This window comes from Lontra canadensis, unplaced genomic scaffold (genome assembly GCF_010015895.1).
Source record: "Lontra canadensis isolate GAN:19392208 unplaced genomic scaffold, GSC_riverotter_1.0 scaffold123, whole genome shotgun sequence".
In the NCBI taxonomy this organism is placed as follows: Eukaryota; Metazoa; Chordata; class Mammalia; order Carnivora; family Mustelidae; genus Lontra; species Lontra canadensis.
In genome coordinates this window covers 2,036,774-2,058,538 of record NW_022631117.1, presented here as the reverse complement: position 1 = coordinate 2,058,538, position 21,765 = coordinate 2,036,774, and the positions used below count along the sequence as shown (strand labels likewise).

Genomic DNA, 21,765 nt, shown 5'->3' with positions numbered 1-21,765 from the left:
ACTGATTAGGATTCAAACCGTGGACAGGAGACCAGAGGACATTCCAGGTAAAAGAAACAAGGTTCCAATGCAGAAGTAAGTGAAGGCATCAGGGCCTCTATGTAACCCGATAGGATTTGAGTTTAGAGCATGGGCTAGCCTAGCTACAGCTAGAAAGCAAGACTAGAAGCAAAATGGAGAGCAGCCTTCTGAAATGCCTCTGAGCCAGGACCACTGATTTAGCACAAAGATATTTTCCAAGCAGGCAATTCCTGTAACAGCACAGCAGGGTTACAGCGGCTGGTGGATTCCATAATCAATGAGCTATTCACTTACAGTACAACCTCAGGCCACATGAGTCAGGTTGTTTGTAAGCTCCTATACAAAAAAACATGTGGGAAGAAAAAGGAAAGTCCTTCTTTTGTGTGTTATAAACTCCAGACAAACCTTGACTTGACTACTCTTCTAAAAGACCCATTTTTTCCCACTGGTAACATTTCTGAAATCTGGAGGTATCTTGGAAACGCCAATACATTTTACTCGGTTTTTCCTTTTCCCATCTAAAACCCTATGTTAAGGAGACAAACCATGAGAGACTCTTAAATTTAACTGAATTTAAACTTTTTTTAAAACCTATATTGGGGCAACTGGGAGGCTCAACGGGTTAAGCCTCTGCCTTTGGCTCAAGTCATGATCTCAGGGTCCTGGGATCAAGCCCCGCATCGGGCTCCCTTATTAACAGGGAGCCTTTTTCCCCCTCTCTCTCTGCCTGCCTCTCTGCTTACTTGTGATCTCTCTCTCTTTCTCTCTCTCTCTGTCAAATAAATAAATCTTTAAAAAAAAAAAACTATATTAAGTACCTTAGAACAAATCAATTACAAACACGAAAAGGAAAAATAGGAAATCACAAAATTAATTCCCAAGCTCTTTGGGGTTGAGCTATATACACACACATATACATATGTATACATATGTGTGTGTATATATATGTCACACATATATGTCATTACCTTTCATGACTGTCATTTTATTTTTTCAGTTAGGCTCCATGCCCAATACGGGGCTTGAACTCATGACCCTGAGAGATCAAGAGTCAGATACTCTATGTACTGAGTCAGCCAGGTGTCCCTACAACCGTTGTCTGAGATGTCATATGGTATAAGACAATGTGGCATGAAAAAAAAATCAAAATTGTCCATTTAGGGATGCCTAGATGTCTCAGTCGGTTAAGCATCTGCCTACAGCTCAGGTCATGATCCCACAGTCCTGGGATCAAGTCCCACATTGGGCTCCTTGCTCCTTGGGGAGTCTGCTTCTCCCTCTGCCTGCTGCTCCCCCTGCTTGTAGGTTCTCGCTCTCTGACAAAAAAATAAAATCTTTAAAAAAAAACCTGTCCATTCAATATAATGTCAACTATGTATCTATTAACAAAATCTGTAAAGAAATATACTCCAATGTTAATAGGGTTTTTCCTCTGGGCCATAAAATTCATTTTGGGGGGCATATTTTCCACATTTCTTTTGCAATGATCAAGTTCACTTTTTAAAGACTATTTTTAGGGGCACCTGAGTGGCACTGTCGGTTAACCGTCTGCCTTTGGCTCAGGTCATGATCCCAGAGGAGTCCCAGGATCAAGCCCTGCAGGGAGTCCAGTCCCGCATCTGCGCATCCCCCGCATCCCCCGCATCCCCCGCATCCCACCCCCCACCCCACCCCCACATCCCCGCATCTGGTTCATTGCTCAGCACGGAGTCCTCCTCTCCCTCTCCTTCCGTTCCTCTCCCTTTCACTTGCTTGGTCTCTCAAATAAATAAAATCTTTTTTTAAAAGATTTTTTTAGAGCAGTTTTAGGTTTACAGCAAAATTGAAGGGAAAACACAGAGAGCTGCCATATACCCACCACCCCTGCATATGCACAGTCTTGCCCACTGTCAACATCTCCCACCAGAGTGGTACATGTTGAAATTGAGGCAACTAAGCTGACACATCATTATTAATTGATTTTTGACAAGGACGAGACAATTCAATGAGGAAAGAATAGTCTTTTCAACAAATGGGGATGGGAAACCAGGATATCCACATTCAAAAGAATGAAGTTGGGGGGGGGGAGAATAAAGGTGGACCTCTACCTTATACCATAGATAACAATGAATTCAAAATAGATCAAACACTGAAATGTAAGATCTAAAACAATAAAACATTTTTTTAAAGATTTTATTTATTTATTTGACAGACAGAGATCACAAGTAGGCAGAGAGGCAGGCAGAGAAAGAGGGAAGCAGGATCCCTGCTGAGAAGAGAGCCCGATGCAGGGCTCGATCCCAGGACCCTGGGAACATGACCTGAGCCGAAGGCAGAGGCTTTAACCCACTGAGCCACCCAGGTGCCCCTAAAACAATAAAACTTTTAAAATATAGAAATAAATCTTTGGGATGTTGTGTTAGCCAAAACTTTTTTATGTATGGCATCAAAAGCACAAACAAGAAAAGAAAAAAATTGTAGAGGTGCCAAGGTGGCTCAGTCGGTTGGGTGTCTGCCTTCGGCTCAGGTCATGATCTCAGGATCCTGGGATCAAGCCCCAAATTGGGCTCCCTGCTCAGTGGAGAGTCTGCTGTTCCCTTTCCCTCTGCTGCTCCCCCTGCTTGTGCTCTCTCACTCGCTCTCTCTCTCTCAAATAAATAAATAAAATCTTTTTTAAAAAAAGAAAAAATTGTTAATTTGACTTTGTCAAAATTTAAACTTTTGTGCTTCAAAGGACACTAAGAAGAAAGTGAAGACAATCCACAGAAAGGTAGAATATATTTGCAAATCATTTATCTGTTAAGGAATATGTATCTAGAATACATAAAGAATACTGGGGCGCCTGGGTGGCTCAGTGGGTTGAGCCTCTGCCTTCAGCTCAGGTCATGATCCCAGGGTCCTGGAATCGAGCCCCGCATCAGGCTCTCTGCTCAGTGGGGAGCCTGCTTCCTCCTCTCTCTCTGCCTGCCTCTCTGCCTTACTTGTGATCTCTGTCAAATAAATAAATAAAATCTTTATTAAAAAAAAGAATACTTACTAATCAATAAATAAAAAGGCAAATACAATTAGAAATGGGCAAAGGATTTGAAGACATTATCTCCAAAGAAGATATAAAAATGGCCAATGAGCACATGCAAAGGTGCTCAACATCATTTAGTCATTAGGGACATGCGTATCAAGACCACAAAGAGATACCACTTCACGTTCATAATCAAAGACAGACAATAAGTGTGAGCAAGTATGTGGACAAATTAGAAGCTTCACACACTGTACATGGGAATATAAAACAGTTTAGCCCCTGTGAAAAATCAGTTGTGTAATTCCTCAAAAACCTACATGGACAGTTACATGACCCCGCCATTTTACATGCAGGTATATGCCCCCCCAGAAATGAAAACAGGGTGCCTGACTGGCTCAGGGGATGGAGTATGTGACTCTTGATCTCGAGGTTGTGAGTTTAAGCCCCATGTTGGGTGTAGAGAGCACTTAAAAATAAAATCTTAACAAAAATGAAAACATACATCTACACAAAAACATGACAGGGACATTAATAGCATTATTCGTAATAACCAAAAGGTAGAAACAACACAAAAAGCCATCAGCTGTAGACGGGATAAACAAAACGTGGCGTATCCACACAATGGAGTATTACTCAGCAATAAGGTAAGGAAGGACTGACACAGACATGGATGGATCCTGAAAATATTTTACTAAGTGAAAGAAGCCACAAATCACACTGTTCCATTTATAGGAGATACCCAGAACAGGCATAGAGAGAGACGGAGAGTAGATTCGTGGTCCCTTGGGGCTAGGGAAATGGGGCCCTTGGGGGCATGACAGCAGAAGGGTATACAGAGTTTCTTTTAGGAATGATGAAATATCCTAAAACCGACTGCAGTGACAGCTACACAGCTCTGTGAATGTGTTAAAAACACTGAATTTGGGGGCACCAGGGTGGCTCAGTGGGTTGAGGCTCTGCCTTCAGCTCAGGTCATAATCCCAGGGTCCTGGGATCGAGCCCCACATCAGGCTCTCTGCTCAACAGGGATCCTGGTCCCCCCCTCTCTCTGCCTGCCTCCCTGCCTACTTGTGATCTCTCTCTCTCTGTCAAATAAAAATCTTAAAAAAAAAACACTGAATTTTACACTTCAAATTGGTAAATCGTGCGGTAAGTGAATTATATCTCAATAATTAACTTCCAAAAAAGAAATGAGGGGAGGAATTGGTGTTTGTAAGAAAAAGGGTCACTGGAGCAGAGGATGCACATTTTCTACGTCTCCTTACTAAGGAATTTCATCATGAGAAACAGAGGTAAGCTCGTCTTTTGGAAATAGGTGTTAAGGGAAAAAAAGGTGAAGGTTGTGCATAAAGATAAGCCACAGTGACATGGGGGCTATATATGGCTTTTATCTTAGGTGATGTATATACACAAAATGCTGTTTTTTTCAGAAAATAAGTATTTTTTATTGAGGTAATAGAGCACAGTCCTGAGTACCTGCTCCAGGGACAAAGTGTCTGGGTTCCAGTTTCAGCTTGAGCACTTGCAAGTTGTACCACCTTAGACCTGCTAAAACAGGTGTCTCAGTTTCCTTTATTGGTAAAATGACCAAAATGATAGTCCCCGTTTCATCGGGTGATTGTGATGAGTAAATCTGTTAATACAAAGACTTGGAACACTGCCCGGTGTATGGCAAGCACTCAATAAATGTTAAATTGTTAGAGAACAAAGGAAAAAACAAGTGTAATGTTAAAGGCTTAGTGTACAAGGGAGCATTCAGGAAGCGGCAGCAACCATTGGGTTAGCAGTGTGGTCCTGCAAAGATTTAAATTCTCCCCTTCCCCAGTCACAAGTGCGCCAGGGGCCAGAATACCACTTTCACCTTTTAGTTCAACTGCAAATAGGGGAATATGTACCTCGTGTTTCTGGTCTGTATCTCGGGTCTTGTATATAAGGAAAACTCAGAAGATCTCATATTTGAACATAAGACTTGAACTTCCAGGGCGCCTGGGTGGCTCAGTTGGCTAAGCACCTGACTTTGGCTCAGGTCATGATCTCAGGTCGGGGTGAGGGGGTGAGGCAGGCCTCCCCAGGTCAGGCCCCATGCTTAGCAGGGAGCCTGCTTCTCCCTCTCCTTCTGCCCCCACCCACCACTCATACTCTCGCCCTCGCCCTCTCTTCTCTCAAATAAAGAAATAAAAATCTTTTAAAAAAATAATAAAAGACTTGAGCTTTCAAGTCTAAAAAACACAGAGAAGCTTCCCTTATTGGTTACATGGGGAAAAATCCTGAAAAACCTTCCTGTTCCAGAACACGAAAGCGTGGTGGGAAAAATAAAGCTAAATTTCCTTTCAAATGCTTGACTAAACTGGCAGGAAGACAAGGAAACCCTCAGAGGCTAAAACCATTTCAAGGGCGCATATCCTGAGAGAGAAGCTGACTGAGAAAGGCAGCTGCCCTCTGGCATGGGCCAGTTCCCAGGTGACTTAGAACTTGGTTCGAATGGTCATGCACTTGTGACGATTCAAAGCCCACAGCACTGGGAATCAGATCAGAGAAAATATAGGAGAATATCTGTACCACCTGTGGATAGAACCTCTTACATAAACAGAATACAAGCAGTACAAAGCATAAAAGGCTGATAATTTAGGCTACATGAAATTCAAAATTTTCTTTCATCAAAAGACATCATAAAGAAAATGATGAGAGAAGCCACAAATCGTGCAGATATCTGCAATGCGTACAGTGACAAACACACAGAATCTAGGATATATGAAAGATTATAAGTCAATCAGAAAAGACAAATCACGCCATAGAAAATCGAAAAGAGTACCACAAACAGGCATTGCACAAAGAAGAAACATTTAAAAAGATCCCTGATTGCCTTTGTAATGTGTGAAATGCAAATCTGAAGGACAATAGGATAAGCTTTTATACCAACCACTTAGGGAACAATTTTTTAAAAACCAACATTAGCAAGCACCGAAATGCGCAACAACATAATCACAGATCTGTTTTGGTTTTGGCCTTGGCTCTTAACCACAGATCTCTTTTTTCATGAAGCATCCATTTTGAAAGACCACATTAAAAACTGGTCCAGTGATGATAGTAAGAGAACACATCAGGTAGCATTTTTACACTGATAGAGCTGAAAGGTAAAGACGATGACTTGACCCCGTCTAAAATGGAAAAAAAAAAAATCCATTCAATGTGGCAACAAAAACCAAAGGAACTCTGAGGTTTGCTTTTTAAAGACATGTAGTATGTCAAATCACACACCGGGAAGTGTCGCCTGGGTACCTACTATGCATTCAAGGTCATTCAAGGTCGTCCCAGCACTCGTTTACAAAGCCCATAATAATGAATAGCTTCCAATTCCTGGAAGAAGGTCCACAGATCTGGCTGTCTTCAGATGCTCAACCTTTTAACTGCCCTTTGAAGGAAGGCACCTTGGGATGATTTTACCCTCAGTAGCATGAAGTGGAATTCTAGGGGAAGATGGGAAACGGAAGGAAGTAATGAGGAGGAAGGAAGGAGGAGGAACACAAAACAGGGATCCACATTGAACAAGGCACATGTCTTCATTTGCTATCAGCCATCCTATTCGCTCATGCATTTCTTCTTTCAGCAAAACTTTGTCAGACTCCCTGCCTTGTGCCAGGCTCTGTCTGGGGCCGGGGACATGGAAACCAGTTAAAACACTGGCCTGGATCCCACAGGACTCTGCACCTAAGAGCGGGAGGCAGTGACAGCCCAGAGTGCGGAGTCATACGGCACGGAGCCCAGGATGCTGGGGGCGCACTGAGAAAGCACACCTGGCACTAAACCCATAAAAGAGATCACAAGTCAAAAAGGAATAATAAGACAAAAGCAAAAACAGAAACAAATGGTTTGATGCCCTAACCTCTGCTGAGTATCTCCTGGGGCTCAGTTTCAATCTGTGAGTTTCGGGCCATGACTCCACGCCGTTCTGAGGTCGCTGGACCCGGCCCTGCTTCCAAAGATCAGACGGACTTGGGGGTCCTGCACATGAAGGCAACGATTCACTTCTGCAATTTCTGCAAACACTGATGTTTATGTGTGCAGGCACACGCACGCAGTACACGAATGGGACCATTTCCAGCGCGGCAGTTAAAATGGCTGGGTTTGAAAGGGCCCTCCTGCATCTTTCAAATCACTTGCAAAGTCAATCTGCAGCACGAAGGAGCTCACAGGGAGCAAAAAGTAAAAACTGCCGGGGGCGGGGGGAGCCTCTTCTTACTTTTCCAGCGCAAAAGCTCTTTCGTGACTTGATCATGTATCATAAAATTTACAGCCCCTTTAGTCAACTGTACCCAAATAATTAATGAAATAAATTTACAGTCCCCCTCAAATTGACATAAGCACTTTTAAAACTGTATCGGCATCATCTTCAAAACTATATGACTGTTAGGAAAATCAGTGTCTTTGAGGGGCGCCTGGCTGGCTCCATCAGAAGAGCACGTGAGTCCTGATCTTGGGGTTATGAGTCTGAGCCCCATGTTGGGTGTAGAGATTACTTAGAAATAAAATCCTTGGGGCGCCTGGGTGGCTCAGTGGGTTGGGCCTCTGCCTTTGGCTCAGGTCATGTTCTCAGGGTCCTGGGATGGAGCCCCGCATCGCATCGAGCTGTCTGCTCAGTGGGGAGCCTGCTTCCGCCCCCCACTCTGCCTGCCTCTCTGCCTACTTGTGATCTCTGTCAAATAAATAAATAAAATCTTTAAAAAATAAAGTAAAATAAAATCCTTGAAAATAAGTATCTTTGAGAATTAGCTCCCTTGGGTACTTCTGAAGGCACAGTTTAAAAAAAAAAAAAACCCTCCTCATCACACAATTTTAAATGTTCCGATTTATTCCTTAACCAAAGAAATTTGGGGGAAATGCATGTAAACCAAAGGGACATCATCCTAGTCATCCAAATCATCCTGATTCACTACCCACAGTACAAATGAGCAGGGACATGTTAGAACATGAGCTTAAAGATAAAATTTTACTACCCAACCCCTACAGCCACAGCTGCCACTAGATAATTCGGAATATACTAGCTTAGCAATAGGCAAATATTAACATTATCCTCTTTTTACCTTTTTATTATAATTTTAGGCCTTTCGAGAGGAGTTATTTAAAGCACAGCTATAAAAGTAGACGAGATGACCCACTAATGTCAGAACTTGCATACGTGTGGACATACACGGATACGTGTAGACACAGGACTAGAGGCCAGATCTCCTACACCATGGCTATTCATCTCTTCTTGGGTTCAGAGAATCTCATTTTGAAATACACAGCATCTGCAACCGTAAGTCCAATTAAAATGACTTACTTCAGCTCATAAGGCATGCAGAAGAACACACAACATCTGTTCGTGGTCCCTGGAACGTATTAACTCAGGAAGCAAACCTGACCCTCTTTTGTAAACTGTCAAGTGCAAAACGGCAAAGAAAGACCCGGCTGGTTGCTGCCTTTTGCTGGGATGAATCACATGGTTTAGCCGCAGTTGCAAACTCAAAGATGTCCCTCGGATGCACATATTACTTTTAAGTGTCATCAAAGAGCCTAAGAATATCTAATCACACCATTTCAGTTTAAATGGAGAGAAGATCATTTAAAATCATTCCGTATGGTTTTTCTTATGAGGCCGTATATTGAACAGCAGAACAGCTAATGCTTCAACTTAACTAACTGTGGCACAATGGTGCAAATGAAGGCTCGAGGAAGAAAAAAACCACGATGTCCACCCCCCCCACCCCGTCCCGATCGCGAAGGTAACTGGCTGGCTGACCGCCGCAGCACCGCAGCAGATGCTGACCCAGCCAAAGTATATTTGAAAAGGCAGCTCGACCACAACCAGACCAAACCAGACTTTCTGGCCACAGAGTTATTTAAAATTAATATTCTAGTAGCATCTACAAGCTTCCTATTTGGCCCAGAAGCTTTACAAAGAGAGCCATTAGCAACTTACTAAAAATGAAGTCAGTATATAATTATATATAATACACATTTGCGTGCATATAAAAAAAATCTGTATAACTTGATTTTAAAACTTGATTTCCAGTGAAGAAAATGTTGTCAGTGAACTCTTGGAGGGGGTGGGTGGGAAGTGATAAGTTGATTTTTTAAAGTTCGGATTTCTTATGAAGTGAGTAAGAGATAATTTAAGTATCAGTAAATTAATAATGGTGACACTGACATTAGATTTTTTTTTAATTTTATTTATTTTATTTATTTGACAGACAGAGATCACAAGTAGGCAGAGAGGCAGGCAGAGAGAGAGAGGGAAGTAGGCTCCCTGCTGAGCAGAGACCCCCCCCCCCCGCCCCGATGCGGGGCTCGATCCCAGGACCCTGGGATCATGACCTGAGCGGAAAGCAGAGGCTTTAACCCTCTGAGCCACCCAGGCGCCCCAAGAGTCAGACGTTTAACCCACTGAGCCACCCAGGCGCCCCTAGATTTTTCTTTTTAGATTTTATTTATTTATTTGACAGAGAGAGAGAGACAACGAGAGTGGGAATGCAAGCAGCGGGAACAGGAGAGGGAGAAGCCAGCTTCCCGCCAAGCAGGGAGCCCAATGTGGGGCTCAATGCCAGGACCCCGGGATCACCACCTGAGCCAAAGGCAGACCCTTAACCCACTGAGCCACCCTGGTGCCCCCTGAAATTAGACGTTAAAGCCATTGGTTCTTTACATCCATAAATATATATCAGACAAATGAGGATCAATTTCGTTCTTTTTTTTAAAAGATTTTTATTTATTTATTTGACAGAGATCACAAGTAGGCAGAGAGGCATGCAGAAAGAGAGAGAGGACGAAGCAGGCTCCTAGCTCGCTAAGCAGAGAGCCTGATGCGGGGCTCGATCTCAGGACCCTGGGATCATGACCTGAGCCTAAGGCAGAGGCTTTAACCCAATGAGCTACCCAGGCACCCCGAGGATCAATTTCTTAAATAATGTCTCTACTAGAATCTCCTGTTTAAAAATAATAAATAAAAAAGAATCTCCCGTTAATGTTAATTATTTTCCTAAGTAGCTAGAGGTGGTCTCCATGTAAAATTGGGCCAGTCTATTAAGGACATACAGAAAGATTAAATAAATTGTATGTACTTATTCAGACACAAGCAGTGTGAATAACTGTGTAAAGAATGCATCATTCTCAAACACAACAGCTTCTCCAGGGTTTATTGCAACTGTGAGTTCACTAAGACAAAACTGGACAAACGCTTCCTTTGTGCTGAAAAGACGCAGTAGCCTCTTTGTGCTCTACGAAAGGAAAACGTGTAAGTAACACAACAGGCTGATTTCACATATTTCATTTCCTGTACTCTTGCATCAAAAGTTTCAGAATGAAATCATTTAAAAATAAACACACTAAAAAAAATAAAATAAAAATAAACACAATGACATGTAAGCCATGTATCAGCATACAGGATATGATCCCAGTTTGCTAAAATACCTAGATATACGCGGGTTTTTCAGTTGTTATTCCCACCAGTTAGAAATAAGCTCCCCGAAGGCAGGGATTTTTGTCTGTTGTTGACTGAAATATCCCAACAGTGTCTAGCCCATAGAAAGTGATCAATAAATATTTATTGAATTGATAAATCTGTGTCCATAGAAAATTTCCAAACCCGAACTGTTAGTAGTGCTTTCCTCCAGAGAGTAGGACTGGGCTGGGCACGAGGGTAACTCACTTATTAGTTTACGGGCATATGTTGTTCAGATGTTTTACAAAGATCATATATAAATAATTTAAACAGGGGCACCTGGCTGGCCCAGTTGGTGGAGCATGCGACTTTTAATCTCAGGGCCGTGAGCTCAAACCCCCACGCTGGGTGTAGAAATTACTTACAAAAAATAGAACCTGGAAAAAGAATTTTTTGATTAAAAATAAACACAGAAAAAAATGGAAAAATAAAAGATACTCCCTTTCCAAAAGCAAACAAACAAAAAAACACGCCATCCACAGGAAAGAAGGAGCACGTAAGGCACTTGGCAAGGAGAAGAGCGCTAGAGAAGAAAGCGAGAAGAGAAAGGGATGAAGGGCCACAAAGTACCTGAGGAAAATGAGGTGCGGCAGGTGGGAAGGGCCAGGGGGCCCACCTCTACCCAAGAGCTTGCTGCCCCTCCCAGGCTGCTGGGCCTCGCCTGGCCTAGGTCTCCCGTAGGTGTTTATCTCTGAGCAAGGCTATGGAGCTTTCCCGTCCTCTCCCTCCCTCCCTCCTTCAGATTAAAAACCACCCAGTGGAGACAGTGGGTTTTCCTAAAACAAAGGCAGGAGCTGCCACAGTCTTGGGGACCCGCCTACCAATCCCAGCCTCATGAATTCATTACTCAGAAACGGCAGTTTGCGGAAGGAGATTTTGAGAAGGACTGAATCATTCCAGAAGGTGGTGACTTACTCTAAGTACAAATAGGGATAAATCAATGTTTTTCCTTCTTCAAACAACAAGCAGAACTGGCCCACACTTACCTGTCTAGGCCCCACACTCTATTTTCCTAAAAGACATCTCCCGCCACAGGGATGGGGATCACACTCTTGACGGACAAATGGGCTTGTCCAGCCCGGAAAGGTCTTTACAGATTCCCAGCCAATGTGGGATCAAAACGTGTGCCTCTCTTTTGCCCCGATATTGTCCCATCCTGGTCCCACACATACTCAAGTGCAAAATGCGAACCAAAAACACTAAGACAACTGAGTTAGTGATTATAGTGCACTATTTTTGTCTTCATTTGTGCTTTTGTTTTTCCTTGGAAAACCTCTCGTGGATATTTACATGTTTGCCTCTCAAGCTTTTCTGCAAGGTCTCCAGAATAAGTCTCCTAATAGGAATGAGTTAATATATCTCAATCCGTCTACACTCATAAAACACTATGGATGAATAACCATCCCGAATGAGGAATGCGGGGCCAGAATGCATCATAGTAAATAATTCCCAAATACCTTGAATGTGAATTCCCCACACTTAGGAAGACCTCAATTTGTACAACTCTAAAAGTGAAGATCAGACACTCCCTAAATTCATCTACAAATTCAATGTGACTCCTGGCAAAATCCCAGCCAGTCTTTAATGCAGAAAATAACAAGCTAATCCTAAAATTCATATGGAGACGCAAGGCTCCCAGAATGACGACGACAATCTTGAAAAATTCACACTGTCAGATTTCACATTTTCGTACGCGGCTACAGTAATCAAGAGAGCGATAGCAGTATAATGATGGACTTAGGGACAGATCAGTGGAATCGAATTGAGAGTCCAGAAATAAACCCTTACATTATGGTCAGTTGATTTAAAGCCGGGGTACTAAGACATTTCAATGGGAAAGAATATTCTTTCAACAAACGGTGTTAGGGACACCTGGATACATGACATGCAAAAGAAGAAACCCATAACTCACATAGTGCACAAAAATCAACTCAAAATGGGTCAGACCTAAATGCAAGAAAACTAGAAATCTCCGATGAAAACGCAGGTGTGATTTTGTGACCTTGGATCAGGCCAGTGTTTCTTACATAGGACACCAAATGCTCATGAGTAAAAAATAAGCCAACAAGTACATAAAAAGATGCTCAACAGTAACGAATCGTCTGGGAAATGTGAACCAAAACCACAGTGAGCTGTCTATCCCCTCCCGCCAGGCAGGACTGCTAGCACCAGAAAGAGGAGAAGGAAGGAATGTTGGGGACGATGCAGAGAAAAGGGAAACTTTGTGCCCTGCTTGGTGGGAATGGAAACCGCCACGGCCATGATGGAAAACAGAATGGAGGTTCCTCAACAAATTAAAAACAGAACTACCATAATATCCAGCAATTCTGCTTCTGGGGGTCTACTTCCGAGCAAAACAAAACACTAACTCCAAAAGAGATCTGCGCAATGAGCACTGCATGTTCAGATATCAAAAAGATAGCTGTTCAGGACAACAGCCAAGATTCAGACGCAACTTAAGTGTCCATCCACAAAGGAATGGATAAAGACAACGTGGTGTGTGTGTGTGTGTGTAAAATGAAATAAATTCAGCCATAAAAAGGAAATGTTGCCATTTGTGAAAACATGGGTGGACCTTCAGGCTGTTAGGATGATCTCACTTTTATGCAGAATCTTAAAAAAAAAAAAAAAAAGCAAGCCAGCTCACAGAGCACAGATTGGTGGTTGCCAGAGGCGGGGGAGGGGTCAAAATCTACAAACTTCCAGTTACAAAATAAACAAGTCATGGAGATCTAATGTATAGCATTAATTAATAATACTGTATTGCATATTTGAAAGTTGCTAAGAGAGCACATTTTTTAAAAACTCATAAGAATAAGATTTTGTAAATTATGTGTGGTGACTGATGTTAACTAGAGCAATCGTGATCATTCTGCTATATATACAAACATCCAATGTTATAGACCTGAAACGAATAATGTTATATGTCAACTGTATCTCAAAAAAAAAAAAAAAAACAACAACAAATTGAGGACAGAGACTCAAAACAAAAAGGAAAAAAGAGGGGGAAATTTGACTTCAAAGTTTAAAATGTTTTTGTGCTTCAAATGACACCATCAAGAAAATGAAAATATAGCCCACAAAATAGGAGAAAATATTTACAAATCAAATATTTGGCAAGATTTTGTATAAGGACTACAGAAAGAACTCTTATAACTAAACAGTTAAAAAAAAAAAAGGAATAGCCCAATTTAAAAAAGGGCTAAGAATCCGCATAGACATTTCTCCAAAGAAGACATACAAATGGCTAATAAGCACATGAAAAGATGCTCAACTTCACTAGTCTTCAGGGAAATGCAAATCCAAACCACAATGAGAAACCACTTCACACCCACAGGGATGGCTGGAATCAAAAAGACAAGATTAACAAATCCTGGGAAGAAGAAATTGGAACCCTCACGCAGGGATGGCTGGAATGTAAAATGTTACAGCCGCTTGGGAAAAGTCTAGGAACTCCTCAAGAGATTAAACACACACCCACTCTACGACCTAGAAATTCCACTCCTAGATATATGCTGAAGAGAAATGAAAACATATGTCCACACAAAATCTTGTATAAGAATGTTCACAACAATGTTATTCACAACAGCCAAAAAGGTGGAGGAAACTCAGGGCGCCTGGATGGCTCAGTCCATGAAGCAGGTGCCTTCAGCTTGGGCCATGATCCCTGGCTCCCTGCTCAGTGGGGAGTCTGCTTCTCCCTCTCCCTCTGACACTTGCCCTGCTTGTGTTCCTGTCAAATAAATAAAATCTTTTAAAAAGGTGGAAACTCAAATGTCCATCTACTAAAGAAACAGATCATTAAAATATGGTGTATCTCCATACAATGCGGTAATATTCAGCCACATAAGAGAATGAAATGCCGACCCGTGCTACAACATGAATGAACCTTTAAACGTTACGCTAAGAGAAAGAAGCCAGCAACAACAGATCACATATCTTCCGAGTCTGTTTCTCTGGAGTGTCCAGGACAGACTAGTCTGGAGAGGTAGAAAGCGCTGTGTGACATTTGGCCACCAGGGGCTGGTGGGAAGATCTGTGGGGAGAAAACAGGGAGTGCCAAGTTTCTTTCTGGGGTCCCAGGAATGTTCTAAACTTCTAGTAATAACTGCAAACGTCTGTAATTACACTAAAAACCACTGGAATGTATACTTTAAATGGGTTAATTGCATGATATGTGAATTATATCTCAATAAAGCTTAAAAAAAAAACTTGAATGGGGAATGCTTGGCTGGCTCAGGTCAGTAGAGCATGGGACTCTTGATCTCCAGGTCATGAGTTCCAGCCCCACATTGGGTATAGAGATTACTTAAGCAAATAAAACTTGAAAAAAAAAAAAAAACAACTTGAATGGGATCCTGGTTCTCTTACTGGCTTTCTCGTTAACAAAACTCTTTTCTGCTCCTCCTTGCTAGGAATCGATCTTGTTCCCTTTTCAAAATAATGCAAAAAAAAACCCATGCAAAAATTTATCTGAAAACAGAGTAGACCCATCTCAATAAAGTTTCTGGCACTTAATTTTCCAGAGACAGAATACACACGTGGAAACTGTGAGTGTTGCTAAAAAGTCTGTTTTCACAGCATCTGCAGGCTTAACAGCCAACTTAACTTCTTCATGGCAGAGATGACAACGTCATCACTAAATATCTGAAAGAAAGAGAAGATACTCGATCTTTAAAAGTACACTGCAGTATACTGAGTGTCACTATTCCTACTACCTGGGTACCCTGAAAAACCATGACTCAACTATTAGCTAAGCCCCAAACTTTGGGTAAAGTAGTCCTTCTTTCCAATATGCCACCAGCCTGTGGTTTTTCCATTAAAATATAATTTTTAAAGAAAATTATACCATGTATTTATTTACTTATTTAAGATTTTCTTTTTATTTGACAGAGAAGAGGTCACAAGTAGGCAGAGAGGCGGGCAGAGACAGAGAGGGAAGCAGACTCCCCGCTGAGCAGAGAGCCCAATGCGATGCAGGGCTTGATCCCAGGACCCTGAGATCATGACCTGAGCTGAAGGCAGAGGCTTAACCCACTGAGTCACCCAGGCGCCCCATACCATGTATTTAAAATGACAGGAGATAAATGAATAAAGGTCGTCTCCATTGGAAAGCAAGAGTGGCTGCTTAAAATTTTCGCTAAAGGAAGAGTAAGTTGGGAAGGGATTCATCTGTGGCATGAATTTAAACCCCAAGACCCTCAACTACGGATTTCGTGAACCCAGAAAGAAGGACCAGTTAGCACTGAGGCCGCGGTTCCTCTCGCTGGAGAGCTTTCCACGCAAACCTTTTCTTCACCCCCAGGCACGGATTACACCAGTGTGATCTGTGATCCTCAGCAAAGGAACATGATGGGTCAAAGGGGCCTGTGAGCCGATCTGGCAGCGCGAACGTCTGAAAAACAAACTACAGAAATGCTCTGTCTCGTGCGGCTCAGCCTCCCCTCGGGGTGCGCCGCCCTCCTCCTCGCGCTGCTCGGAAGAGGTCATGGGCAAGCCTTCACCGCGGGACACAATCAACAAACAGCGGTCCCTTCTGCCTGATCTTTCTCTCTCTGTACTCACCCAACCAGGCTTTAAATACCACCCAGAAGCCTGGGGGCTCCCCAGTCTAGATCCCCACCCAAGATCCCTTCCTTAAACACAAACGCGGGAAGCCTCATCCAACCGCTAACTTGACACGTGGGCATCTAAGCCCCTCAGGGTGAACAGGTCCCGGGCCAAACTGCTGCTCCTCATCACGCACCTCTGTCTCCACGGATGACGATTCCTGCCATCCTTTTGCTCGAGCTAAAATTCTTAGAGCCGATCCCGGACTCTTCTGCTTTCTCTCGTACCGTATAACCAAACCGTTAGCAAATGCTTTTGGCTCCGTCTTCAAAATACACCCAGAATCTGAGCACCTCCAACCAGCTCTCTGGTTCAAGCCGGCATCACCGGTCCTAACAGTCTCCCTGCTTCAACCTTTGTCTTCCTTTCCGCCCGGGGGGGACAGAAGTCACTCCTTTGCACAGCACCTTCCTAGAGCTCCTCGTCTGACTCAGGGTGAAAGCCAAAGGCCTTACCGGTGCTATACGACCCAGACCGGGTACCTTTCTCCCTTCATCTCTGTCTGTGTCCCTCACTGTCACTCTCTGTCCCTATCTCTCCATCTCTGCCTGTCTCTCTTACACACACACACACACAAGTTGCTTCAACTTGTCAGTATTCTCTCGTCTCTGAGCCTTTACACCCACTGTCCCCTCTGCCCGGAACACCTCTCAGGACGCACTTCCTCGCCTCCATGAGGTCTTTGCTCAATGTCACCTTGCTAGTGCCAGAAGGAGCCAGCCTGTCAGATACATACAACGAGGGGATGGTTTGGGTGAAAAATAAATTTTAAGAAGTGCTCTGAGCTGGCCAAGGTGCAAGACCTTGGTGGCAAGGAGAAGGGAAACTCACCTTGGCAACGGTCAGATAGGAGGCATCTCCCCTTGAGGGGCTTGCCTGTGCCTCTGCCCTGGGGCGGGTGGGGTGCAGCTTTGTCACTGAGCCTTCCAGGGAGCTCCTTTGAGAAGATGCTATAATAGGGACATTTGCTTTCCTTGGGGACAGCTTCTAAGACTGACTACCTCCTCTGGTGAGCGCTCACAGGCATACCCGAGAAATGCAATGGGTAAAATTCATCTTGACTTCCTGAGAGTTTTTTTTAAACATTTATTTATTTATTTGAAAGAGAGTGAAAGGGGGGGAGGGCAAACAGAGGGAGAGGGAGAGAATCCCATCAGACTACCCGCTGAGCCGAGCCGGGGTGGGTGTCGGGGTGGGTTCCATCTCAGGACCCTGAGATCATGACCTGAGCTGGACGGTTAATCGACTAAGCCACCTAGGCACGCCCCTCCTGACAGATTTTGAACAAACTGCATTTGTTTTACAAGAAAGTAAAGTATTACAATTTCACATATTGTAATATCTTCACTTACGGGAGAACATAGCATACTGATAAGATATTTAACATCAAGAGCCACCCAAAACACAACTAAGATCTAGAAAAACAGGAAGTAAAAGGCTTTTATGCAATCAGAATAGATAGCTCGGAGTCCGGGCACTGAAGTTCACACACGTGAGTAGAAGCAGACCTCTCGGGGCCCTATTTGTGGTCTACTGATTCATAATTTGCAGACAAATTGTGTCCATGCCTACCTCACAGCGATACACTGGAAGGAGCAATGGCTCAGGAAGGACCTGCTGGTTGGCAGAAACAGTTAAAATAATAGCAGCAAGAAAGGACGGTAACAGGGAGGGGATGGAGGAAAAGATTAGAAAAACAGGCATTGCAAATGCAGAGGCAGAACAATCTGTACCCCGTTTCATGCAGGGACAAACAACCCTGCCAACTCTAGGAGCCCTTGAGGCCACACTAAACACAGCACGTTGAAATAACTAATGCTATTACAAGGATAATCTGGAATCATCCAGAAAAGATGCAATTATTACCAGGTTCAGGAGCCAGCTGAGGAAATAATCTTTCTGAAAAGCTTCCCACCCAAAATGGCTACAGATCTGGGGATGGAGGAGGGGCGCGGGGGGTTGAGGTGATCGAGTACCCGAAGGGCTAAACCTCAGTTACCGGGGCGTACGTGTGCACACCATACCACAATGTATACTGAATATTAACTCGTGCTGTGATTAACACATCTTCTGGAGCTGAACTCTTACAAAATAAACCTTGCAGTGAACAGGTTTTCACGACTACTTATCTGAGCTATCTGAGGTTACCTTAGATCAGTATAGTTTGCATTCTTTGGTCCTGCAAGGAATGTAAAACATTTCTTTTTTTCCTCTTCGCCCCCCCCCCCATCATCAGGTAAGGAAGGTGGGAAGGGGGAAAAAACCTTTATTTGAGGGCAAGTTCAAAAGGTGATTTTATCATAAACGTGGGCTACTTCTGTACTAGACTTTTATAAGTTTAGGGAAAGAACGTCAATGAACTTCAGTGCCAGGATGCCGGCCACAGATGAGAGTAAGAAAGAAGATTCGCTTCTTCCCAGCTGCAGACTATGGATTGGCTCTCTCTGAATGTTCCACAGAAACCACATATGCCAAGTTGAACCCAAAATCTGTTTGTCCTTCCTCCACCCTGTCACACTAACCAGAAACCTGGAATTAACCCAGTCTAATTCCCTGCCCCTTAAACCTCACAACCAGTCACCAGGTCAAATCTCTTCTACCCTCTCAATTTTACAAGCTTGTCCTCTTTGCCCCGAACTCACTTGGCCCGTACCTTCAGGCAGACTTACTCAGCCTTCTACAAATGCCTTCTAAATGGCCACCCTACTTCTCGGCTTCCTCTCTACTGCACAGTCCACATGCTGTGGCCTCTGCACAAACACGAGAATGAGAGTCCTAAAAACAAGAAGCCCCACCAGGCCCGGCCACTGTTGACCACTGTGCACACTGTCCAGGGTACAACCCTAGCCGGGGCACTTTTCAGGATGCGGTCTGTGTGAACGGAGCCCTGAAGAGTTGCGCAGTGTACAACTTGTATAACCACATGCAGCAATTTTGCCATGTTCCTCGGCTTACAACACTCCTTTGGCTCCCCATGGCCCTACAAATAAAGTAAAACCCTTTAGTATGCATTGCAAGACTGCCTGACCCAGTCCCTGCCTACTTCTGCAAATTTCTCTCTCCAGTACTTTCTACACTTTACACTCCAATCATTCAAAAACGAAACAATTCCCCAAACCTACTATGCTGCTCCCCTTCCGCTTGTTTTTGTTAACTCTTAGTTCTTTTGCCTAGAATCCCCCTCTCCCTACCTATCCACACCACACTCCATCCGCTATCCCCAATCCACCAAGGAAATGTGCCCACCCTGAAGAATCAAAAAGAGGCAACCATCTCCTCTCTGGCTGCCCCTCAGCAGATACTGCACAAGCACGTGTAATTCAGCTTGTTACATGGTACCATGTTTCTCCTAGTGATTAGTTCATGAATGATCATGATTGAAACGATCTTTCGGAAAGTTCTATACCACAATGAAAAGCTTTATGAATGTATTTTTTTTAAATATGTGACCATTTAAAAATTTTTAAAATATATTAAATATATGTGAAATCCTTTTCACATGTAAAATGATTGTACTACGGCATGTGTTCTAACAGCACGGGTACATACCACTCCTAGGACACTTTGTTGGTGCATAAGGTGGAAGAGAGACTGTTAAAAATGCTGAAAGGCAGAGAACTACTGCAAGCTAGTGTAAAAACAGCCACATGCAGGAGTCTTCAAAACTAGGGAAAGACGAAACTTCACACAACTATAGAAGTAAGAGAAATCACTGGCTGTAGAAATGTCAGCTTGCATTTCAGAGCAGAGCTAATTTCATTTTTGTGATAAAGCATACATTTCTCCTATGGAAGTTTTTTGTTTGTTTGTTTGTTTGTTTTTTAACCCTTAGGAAGATGCAGAGAAGGAAAATGAGAACAAGACGCGAGACGCGAAGTACTCCCCACTTTCACTGAGCTGCACGCGTTTGGGTGAGATTTTGTGTAGCATCCAAAAACCATTTCAGTTGCTTAAGACCTGAAAGAGTTTGTGTCCCCATCACCATGCTCCCACTTAGTGATTTATTAATAGAGGGAGAAAATACTACTGACCACCTCAAAAACCAAGCAGGTAAGACCAGCAAGTTCTGTGTTACGAAGATGCACAGACGGGATTCGTGGATGATCCCGAATAAGGACGAATATTTGGAACATGTGTTGCGGCTCCCTGCTTTGCAGAAAATCGCCAAGTCTGTTTTCCGTTGCCAAACCCCCCCTGGCGAGGCTTAACAGCTGCTGGACCTAAACCACAAAGGCAGCGGAGGAAGACGTGTCCATCACGGGCAGTACCTCGCAGACTTGTCTGAAAAGCCCCGGCGGAACTTCAGGTCCCAGAGTTGCACCCTGTCCGTGGGGTGCCCCGCGCCCCAGTCTGCACGGTCCCTGGGAACGTAGCTCCTCAAGAGCCCCGGAGCCCGGCAGCTCCGACGAGGGGGCCGCGGGGGCCTCGCAGCCGCCGGGTGCCCGAGTCCACGTTCCGCCGCTCACACCCCTTTCCCAAACCGCCGCCGAGGCACGCAAAGTTTTGTGAGTTTGTTGGCTTTTTTGTCCTGACAGACAAACAAAAACTTCGGCCTTTGTAGCGAGGACCCCAGGGGGGCAGGAAGCTCGAGGACCAAGCCGGAAAGATGCACCGCTCCGGGCGGGGGCAAGCCCAGCGGCGGCCGCCCCGTTCCTCTCCCCCTCCTCCAACTGCGGGTCTCGGATTCCCGCGCCTCTTTGGACTCGGTTTCCCCCACACGTGTTGCTCAACACCGCCGCCCCCCCCCGCCCCACTTTCCCGGCCTTCAGGGACTGTTCGAAGGGACGTGCAGCCCGGGGGAGACCGGCTTCAGGTCGGCGGGATGCGGATTGGGAAGAAGCCGTCGGGTCCCACCTGTCCCGTGCCACACGGCAGCGCGGGGGCCCGGTGGGGCGCACCCCGGCCCGGCAGCGGCGGAGGCCCGAGGAACTACGGCCGGGGAGGGGCGCCCCTGCAGTGGGGAAGGGGTGCGGGGCGCGAGCGCCAGCCCGCCGGCCGCGCTGGGGAAGGAGCGGCGGGCGGCGGCGCGGGCCGGCGGGGCGGGAGCGGGGGTGCCCGGCGGCGAGCGCGGGGAGGGAACTTACCTGCGACGAAGACCGCCTGCAGGAGGCAGAGGTAGCTGCGGCCGTACTTCTCGGAACTCCTCCCGCGCGGCAGGGCCACGGCCACGTCCACCTGCAGAGGGGCGGCCTGGGCGGCTGGCACCGACGCGTAGCCGTCCCGGCCCAGGGGCAGGCCCAGGGTCCCGCCGCACCGCACGGGGGCCGGGGGCGCCGAGGCCGGCCGCGCGTCCGGGGCGGCCAGCGTGGGCGAGCCCAGGTGCGGCCCGGAGTCGGCCGCCGCCATCCTCACGCCGGCGCCCGGGACCGGACCGCCGAAGCCCGCCCCGCGTCCGGAGAGGGGTCCCGCCGGCGGCCGCGCTCGGCTCCGCCGCCCCGCCGCCGGGGCCTGCCCGCCCGAGCCCGCTCGTGGGGCCCGAGGCGCCAGAGGCCGGAGCGCGCGCGCCCGGAGCCCGGGAACTCACTGAGAGTTTGCGGCTCCCGGGCACTTGCCTCTGGCCGCCGCCGCCGCGAGGGCGACTCCTCCCGGGGCGCACACACGCCCCCGCAGAGCTTCGCGGGGGCCGAGCGGAGGCGGGGAGGGGGAGGAGGGGCTCAAG

The 21,765-nt window shown here is 45.5% G+C and overlaps 1 protein-coding gene across 6 annotated transcripts in view; it reads right to left on the bottom strand.

The window, feature by feature from the left end:
- MCF2 (MCF.2 cell line derived transforming sequence) overlaps positions 1-21,325 on the bottom strand; it is a 107,672-nt gene extending 86,347 nt beyond the window's left edge. For 5 of the 6 annotated variants that reach the window (XM_032841383.1, XM_032841384.1, XM_032841385.1 and 2 more), the window contains exon 1: positions 21,191-21,292. The gene's annotated coding sequence lies outside the window, so the exon portion shown is untranslated. Of the gene's footprint in view, positions 1-21,190 lie in introns of all 6 variants that reach the window. The other variant, XM_032841387.1, reaches the window with a different exon arrangement.
- Positions 21,326-21,765: the final 440 nt, after the last annotated feature.